A 9,017-nucleotide genomic window follows, 5' to 3' on the forward strand; every position below is an offset into this window, starting at 1 on the left:
TCGTCTCAGGTGGCGTAGCAGCCCCGAGAGGGGGCATCCCTGTCTGACCCCCCTCGTCACAGGGAAAGGGGCGCTGAGCCACTGGTTGATCTTCGTGAAGCCGGATGTGTCCCGTGTACAGGAGCCTGACGCGCGAGATGAAGGCCTGGCCGAAGCCGAGCGACGTTAGGAGTTTGTCCAAGTACTCGTGGCTCACCCTGTCAAAGGCCTTCTCCTGATCCAATAAGAGGAGGCCTAAGTCCACGTGCACTTCTGCGAATGAGATTACGTCTCTGACCGTACCGATGTTGTCGTATACGCACCAGCCGGGGATGCAATGCGACTGTTCCGGCAGGATCAGCTGACCCAGCACTGTCTTGAGACGGTTTGCCAGCACCTTGGAGAAGATTTTGTAGTCGGCGCACGAGATGGACACGGGTCGCCAGTTCTCGACGAGGCGCAAGTCCCCCTTCTTGGGCAGCAGGGAGAGCACCGCCCTCCTGCAGCTCTGTGGGAGTTCACCCTTCTGCAGGCCTCTCCGTCAACAGTTGCAGTAGTGGAGGGCCAAGCTCATCCCAGAAGGCCGCATACAACTCAACCGGCAGGCCGTCAATCCCCGCGGCTTTACCAGCGGCGAGCCCTTTGACAGCGGTGTGGAGCTTCTGCTGCAGGGTGACAGGGCTGTCCAGATGATGCCGCTCGGAGACTCCTAAGGTAGGCCTTTTGGCGTCATCTGGTCCAACGCTAATGGAGACTAGGCTCTAAAGAAAGCTGTCTCGGGTGTGGACCAATCAACGTCAAGGACAGCGCATATCATTATCATCAGCAGAGTTGTTTCTTTTTGTTTGCATTTTGACTTCTTGTGTTGATATTCTTAGTTTTTTTCGGTAAAGTCACAGCTATCGTGCTGTGACTGTTGCACCTGAAGACGGAAGCTTGTGTTGCTTCCGAAACGTCGTGATTTTTATTTTTATTTTATTTTACTTTCATTAATTTTTTTTACCTACGTGACTTTACCGGAAAAAAACCTAAGAATATGAATCATTGCAGTCACGAAAGCTTCAAATCTAGAATTCTTGTGTTGAGGTTATTGCAAACATGATGCCTCGTATGAAAAAAGGTGTCAGATTTTGTACCAGTTAAAAGGGTAAAAACCTATTACTACTCCTAAGGTAGGCCCCCCCGTCCAGTAGCTCCTGGACAGCCCCCGTCGTGTGACGGTTTGTAGCTGCTGCTGCTGCTGCTGTTGCAGCTGCTGCTGGTTTCGGCGGCGAAACGTTACGAGTAGAAATCCCCGGCGGTCTTGGCGATCTCGCTCTCAGAAATCGAGAGAGGGAGACTTTGACTTTTAGACAAAGCGAGAGGAAGATCCGAGGTTCGTGAGAGTGAGGCGGACGAACGAGTGAGGGGAGTTTCGATTTAAAGCTTTCGTGACTGCAGGGATTCATCTCCTTGGTTCTTTCGGTAAAGTCACGTAGAATGGAAATAATAAAATAATACAAATTCAACATAATAAAATAATTCTCACGACGTTTCGGCCACAACGCAAGCAGCCGTCCTCAGGTGAAGAACAGGTCTGTCGAGAAGACAGAGCCTGAATGAGTGTCGTTCACAAGACTCTTGTCTTCTCGACAGACCTGTTCTTCACCTAAGGACGGCTGCTTGCGTTGTGGCCGAAACGTCGTGAGAATTATTTTATTATGTTTTATTTTTATTATTTTATTATTTCCCTTCTACGTGACTTTACCGAAAGAACCAAGACGATGAGTGAGGCGGAGAGCGAGCGAGTGATGGGGGCGTGGGTTGAGTGAGAGACGCGGGAATAGAGAGTTAGAGTCGGGGGGGGGCGTGGAGAGAGAGAGACTTCAATATTAACTTTAGAACTTTCGTGACTGCAGGAATTATTATTTGTTTCTTTCGGTTAAGTCACGTCTAAAGATAAAATAATAAATTAAATTAAATAATAGCATACGACGTTTCGATTGCAACACAAGCAATCATCATCAGGCATAATGAAATAGCGACATAAAATCTAACCAGAAAACTATAGACAGACATATTAGCAGACAGATATCACCAAGATACATAGCGAGAGCAACACAGGTAACAGAGAGGGGTGATCATCTCTGTGGGGTGGCCTTAAATAGACAGAGGGGGGAGGAGGCAGAGAGAGAGAAAGACTTGTTATCGAGTCTCTGTGTGAAGGTTGCTGTTCCCCGTGACGCTGCGTGCGCGTGTGACAGAGAGATGGCTATACATAGATTCCCATAGGCTCTGAGTCATGCTACACAACACAAAGACAAAGGTCCCCCGTATAGCCTCTAACAGACGGTTGGAGGGAACGGGGGAGAGACGCGGGCAAGTGCTGTTAGTCGCGAGTGGCAGCTACCGGAATGAAGGCCAGAAACGGAGCCAGCAACCACGCCAGACCGCCTTTGTCTCCCTAGCGGCGATGTTTACACACCGCACCAGGTACTCGTTTGAGGCTGAGCCGACCTAGGGGAGGGGGGTGAATCCGCAGCTAATCGCTGTGCCACCGCTCCCCCAAGTTGCGATCTCAGCAGCAGCAGCAGCATCCTGCGAACAGAACTTGGCAGGACCCTCTTGAACATAAGTCTGTCTTGAGACTCTGTGAAGGAGCGTCTCTGCGATAACAACAACAAGAAAAATTGTAGTATTTCTCGTAGTTTAAACGGCCGTAAACAATGGGTTTTTGCGTGTGTTTGTGTGTTTTACCGGGTGTACGACCTACACTGAACTGCTGCGTTGCTTGTCCTCTAGAAGTGTGACACTGGCTGTACCATCACAAATGACAGCTCAACGAAGTTGCTTATCATCATCACCATCATCGTCATCATCACCATCATCGTCATCATCACCACCATCATCATCGTCATCATCACCACCATCATCGTCATCGTCATCATCACCATCATCGTCATCATCACCACCACCATCATCATCATCATCACCACCACCATCATCGTCATCATCACCACCACCATCATCGTCATCATCACCATCATCGTCATCATCATCACCACCACCATCATCGTCATCATCACCATCACCATCATCGTCATCATCATCACCACCACCATCATCGTCATCATCACCACCACCATCATCGTCATCATCACCATCATCGTCATCATCATCACCACCACCATCATCGTCATCATCACCATCACCATCATCGTCATCATCATCACCACCACCATCATCGTCATCATCACCATCATCGTCATCATCATCACCACCACCATCATCGTCATCATCACCACCACCATCATCGTCATCATCACCACCACCATCATCGTCATCATCACCACCACCACCATCATCGTCATCATCACCATCATCGTCATCATCACCATCATCGTCATCATCACCACCACCATCGTCATCATCACCACCACCATCATCGTCATCATCACCACCACCATCATCATCATCACCACCACCATCATCGTCATCATCACCACCACCATCATCATCATCATCACCACCACCATCATCATCATCATCACCACCACCATCATCATCATCATCACCACCACCATCATCATCATCACCACCATCATCGTCATCATCACCACCACCACCATCATCGTCATCATCACCACCACCATCATCATCATCATCACCACCACCGTCGTCGTCGTCGTGTGGACATCTATCGCAGCAGCCATATACTCCTCCAGACGCGTGCGGTGACCGTCGATTCTAAAGGTGGAGGGGTGGAGAACAAACCGCGAACTCCACGTGTATAGCAGCAGGCATCGTCAGGGTCTGGATCGAACCCACGACCTCCTGCATACCAGGCGAGGTAGTCAACATCTCATAGCCACCGTGATGATGATAATGAGAGAGACACGCAAACTCCAAATATACAGCAGCAGGCATCGTCAGGGTCGGGATTGAACCCACGACCTCCTGTAGACCAGGCGAGGTAGTCAACATCTCATAGCCACCGTGATGGTGATGAGAGAGAGAGACACGAAAACTACACGTATACAGCAGCAGGCGTCGTCAGGGTCTGGGTCGAACCCACGACTTCCTGTAGACCAGGCGAGGTAGTCAACATCTCCTAGCCACCGTGATGATGATGAGAGAGAGAGACACGAAAACTACACGTATACAGCAGCAGGCGTCGTCAGGGTCTGGGTCGAATCCACGACCTCCTGCAGACCAGGCGAGGTAGTCAACATCTCCTAGCCACCGTGATGATGATGAGAGAGAGAAAGAGACACCACAAACTCCAAATATACAACAGCAGGCATCGTCAGGGTCGGGATTGAACCCACGACCTCCCGTAGACCAGGCGAGGTAGTCAACATCTTCGATTCCCCGAGACATCGCCACGACGCCGTCGGCCTGGCTCTGAGATTTTCGAGCACCGGCGGAGCTCCGCAATCGATGCCAATCAGAGACGTGTGCGCCATGATGCTCGTGTTGATTTAGAGCGCGTCCTCCTCCTGCTCGCGATGTGAATGCCTCCATGTGAATGTCTGCATAGCGCGGGGATGTGGGGGCGGGGGTTTTTTGAAAGTGTGTGTGTGTACGAGAGTGTGTATGAGAGTGTATGTGTGAGAGTGTGTATATGAGAGTGTGAGTGTGTGTGTGAGTGAGTGTGTGTGTGTGTATGTATGAGAGTGTGTGTATGTGAGTGTGTGTATGAGAGTGTGTGTGTGTATGAGAGTGTGTGTGTGTGTATGAGAGAGTGTGTGTGTGTGTATGTGAGTGTGTGTGTGTATGTGAGTGTGTGTATGAGAGTGTGTGTGTGTATGAGAGTGAGTGTGTGTGTGTATGAGAGTGTGTGTGTGTGTAGGGAGTGGGTGTGTGTGTATTTGAAGTGTGTGTGTGTGTGTATTGAAGTGTGTGTGTGTAGGGGAGTGTGTGTGTGTGTGTATCGGAGTATGTGGCAGTATTGGTGAGTGTGTGGTAGTGGTCAGTGCACTGCGCTACAAACCCCAGTGACCCAAGTTCAAATCCCGCTCACGGCCACCAACATCAATGACGATTATCTGAATCGGTTCTGGGCCTCCCCTAGGTCGACTCAGCCTCAAGTGAGTACCTGGTGCAGTGTGTAAATATTGTCACTGGGGAGACAAAGGCGGCCGGGCGTGGTTCCTGTCCACCCCCTCGTGTGCCGTGCCGGCCTTCATAGGTGCTCGTTAACAGCACTTGCCCGAACAGTCTGTTAAGGCTATACGGGGGATCTTTGTCTTCGTGTGTGTGTGTGAGAGTAGAGGAGTGGTCAGAGCCAATGATAACATGAACAGGAATGGGCTCTGGGTTGTTCGTCGTGCTTTCGGAGTCCCCAACTCTCTGCTCACAATCATCAAGGGCCTTCATGGTGGTGAGCAGGCCCTGGGAAAACTACGTGGCCAGGAGTCGGAGCCATTCCCTGTTCAGATTGGGGTGCGACAGGCATGTCCTCTAGCTCCCACATTATTTCACATCACCTTTGACCGGGTAGTTGGAGAAGCTTTCCCATGGCTGTACCGGAGGAATCTCCATCTGGTACAGGTAAAATGGGAGGCTGATCGATGCCCATGTGCGGTCAAGGGATGGCTCCCTCTTTTCAACCACGTTATGTATGATCTGGTGATTGCTGCTCACTGAGAGGAGGAGTTGGGAGGCGCTGCTGCTGAACCTGGAACGTGCCACTAAGAGGTGGGGCCTTACCACCAGCCCCACCAAAAACTAAGCACCTGCCTGGGTGTTTGGTGCCATCAAACACTCTCTACCCCTCAGCTCCCAATTGGTGATGGGGCAGTTGTGGAGAGAGTGGACAGTTTCCCATACCAGGACAGTGTGCTCATGACCGGCTCCGGTTTGACAGCAGAGGTCTCACTCCAAAACAGTCGGGCGGCATTGTATTTTCATCGGCAAAGTAACGCTGTGTGGAAGCTACCTGGTCTGTCGCTCCACACCAAGATTCGCATCTTCTGATAGGACTGTGTACTGGTGAGAAACATTCAGGCCTGTCTACGAGCCGTCCTGAGTTTAACCAGGCTAGATTACGTGAGGAGCTCACAAATCCTTGAAAGATATGGACACATTCCCATCAGTGAGCTCCCCCGGCAGGCAAGGCTGCGTTGGCTGGGTCATGTCGCCCGCATGCCCAGCCACCGCATGCCCAAGCAGCTTCTGTTTGGCCAGATAGAGGGGGCTTAACGGGCGCGGCACGGGCTGGAGAAGAGATGGAGCTGATGCGGTACAGGAGGACGTGGAGCTGAGTGGACTTGCCGATGACTGGTACCAGCGGTGTCAAGATCGGCCTCAGTGGAGGAGGCTCGTGAAGGACGCTACTGGGCAGTTGGAGGCAGTCGCCCTCCAACAACAACGGAGGGCGGAGGAGCGACGCTCACAACAACGAGCGGAGCGCCGGGTGGCTAAAGCACAGCAAGTTGGCACAGTAGGGGGCACAGGTGGTGCATCAGCCAGTCATCTCGATCATCTCAGTCAGTCGACCCGTGGCACCTGGGTCTGCCCCGTGACCTCCTGCCAGCGGGCGTTCGACACTTCACGTGGCCTCAAGGTGCATATGGCCTGGCACAAGCGTCGTGGTGACGTCACTGCCACTTAGTGGCGAATGGCGGTTGTTTTTTTGTGAGTGTGGGTGGCTGTGTGAGTGGGTGTTTGTGTGGGTGGGTGGCTGTGTGTGTGTGTGAGTGGGTGGTTGTGTGTGTGTAATTGTTTGTGTGGTTGTGTGTGGCGGTGGGGGTGGTTGTGTGTGGGTGTTTGTGTGTGTGTGTGTGTGGTTGTGTGTGTGTGTGGTTGTGTGTGTGTGTGGGTGACTGTGTGTATGGGTGTTTGAGTGTGTGTGTGGCTGTGTATGTGAGTGGGTGTTTGTGTGTAAGTGGGTGGTTATGTGTGTATGTGAGTGGGTGGTTGTGTGTATGTGTGTGTGGGGGTGGCTGTGTGTGGCTGTGTTTGTGAGTGGGTGTTTGTGTTTTTGGCTGTGTGAGTGTGTGTGGGTGTTTGTGTGTGTGGGGGTGTTTGTGTGTGGGTGTTTGTGTGTGTGTGGGTGTTTGTGTGTGTGTGTGAGTGAGTGGTTGTGTGTGTGGGTGACTGTGTGTGTGGGTGTTTGAGTGTGTGTGTGGCTGTGTATGTGAGTGGGTGTTTGTGTGTAAGTGGGTGGTTATGTGTGTATGTGAGTGGGTGGTTGTGTGTATGTGTGTGTGGGGGTGGCTGTGTGTGGCTGTGTTTATGTGAGTGGGTGTTTGTGTGTGTGGGTGTTTGTGTGTGTGTGGGTGGCTGTGTGTGTGAGTGTGTGTCTGGGTGGCTGTGTGTGTGTGTGTGGCTGGGTGTTTGTGTGTGTGACTGTGTGTATGTGAGTGGGTGTTTGTGTGTGTGGGTGTTTGTGTGTGTGTGGGTGGCTGTGTGTGTGAGTGTGTGTGGGTGGCTGTGTGTGTTTGTGGGTGGCTGTGTGTGTGAGTGTGTGTGTGGGTGTTTGTGTGTTGTATGTGGCTGTGTGTGTGTGTGGCTGGGTGTTTGTGTGTGTGTGGCTGTGTGTATGTGAGTGGGTGTTTGTGTGTGCGGGTGGCTGTGTTTGTGTGTGTGGCTGGGTGTTTGTGTGTGTGTGGCTGTGTGTGTGAGTGTGTGTGTGGGTGACTGTGTGTGTGTGGGTGACTGTGTGTGGCTGTGTGTATGTGAGTGGGTGACTGTGTGTGTGTAGCTGTGTGTGTTTGTGTTTGTGGGTGACTGTGTGTGTGCGGGTGTCTGTGAGTGTGTGTGTGGGTGACTGTGTGTGTGTGAGTGTGTGACTGTGTGTGTATGTGAGTGGGTGTTTGTGTGTGTGTGTGGCTGTGTTTGTGTGTGTGTGGGATGGAGAGAAATAGCTGAGAGAGCTCATTAATGCCTCCCACTGTCTCCCGACTCCCCCCCCCCTCTCCTCTCTCCTCCCACTCTTCTGTCTCTCCCACTCACGCCCTCCCCCCTCTCCCATTCTCCCCAACTACTCTCCCCCCCCCCATGCACCCTCCCCCTCCTCCACTCCCCACCCTCTCTCCCGACTCTCCCCACTCTCTTCCATGCCTCCACCGATCTCCCCTCGCTCTCCCAGTCTCTCCGTCCTCTCTCTCTCTCGCACTCTCTCTCTGTCCCACCCTCACACTCTCCCTCCCACTCTCCCTCCCCACTCTCCCTCCCACTCTCCCTCCCACTCTCCCTCCCACTCTCCCTCCCACTCTCCCTCCCACTCTCCCTCCCACTCTCCCTCCCACTCTCCCTCCCACTCTCCCTCCCACTCTCCCTCCCACTCTCCCTCCCACTCTCCCTCCCACTCTCCCTCCCACTCTCCCTCCCACTCTCCCTCCCACTCTCCCTCCCCACTCTCTCTCCCACTCTCCCTCCCACTCTCCCTCCCACTCTCCCTCCACTCTCCCTCCCACTCTCCCTCCCACTCTTTCTCCCACTCTCTCTCTGCCACCCTCTCTCCCACTCTCCCTCCCCATTCTCCCTCCCACTCTCCCTCCCCACTCTCTCTCCCCACTCTCCCTCCCACTCTCCCTCCCCACTCTCTCCCCACTCTCCCTCCCACTCTCCCTCCCCACTCTCTCCCCACTCTCCCTCCCACTCTCCCTCCCCATTCTCCCTCCCACTCTCCCTCCCACTCTCCCTCCCCACTCTCCCTCCCACTCTCCCTCCCCACTCTCTCCCCACTCTCCCTCCCACTCTCCCTCCCCACTCTCTCCCCACTCTCCCTCCCACTCTCCCTCCCCATTCTCCCTCCCACTCTCCCTCCCACTCTCCCTCCCCACTCTCCCTCCCCACTCTCCCTCCCCACTCTCTCCCGACTCTCTCTCTCCCACTCTCCCTCTCACTCTCTCCCCACTCTCTCTCTCCCACTCTCCCTCTCAACCTCCCTCCCACTCTCCCACCCACTCTCTCTCCCACTCTCTCTGCCACCCTCTCTCCCACTCTCCCTCCCCATTCTCCCTCCCCACTCTCCCTCCCACTCTCCCTCCCACTCTCTCTCCCACTCTCCCTCCCACTCTCTCTCCCACTCTCCCTCCCCACTCTCCCTC

This window comes from Lampetra fluviatilis, chromosome 59, assembly GCF_964198595.1.
Source record: "Lampetra fluviatilis chromosome 59, kcLamFluv1.1, whole genome shotgun sequence".
NCBI lineage: Eukaryota > Metazoa > Chordata > Hyperoartia > Petromyzontiformes > Petromyzontidae > Lampetra > Lampetra fluviatilis.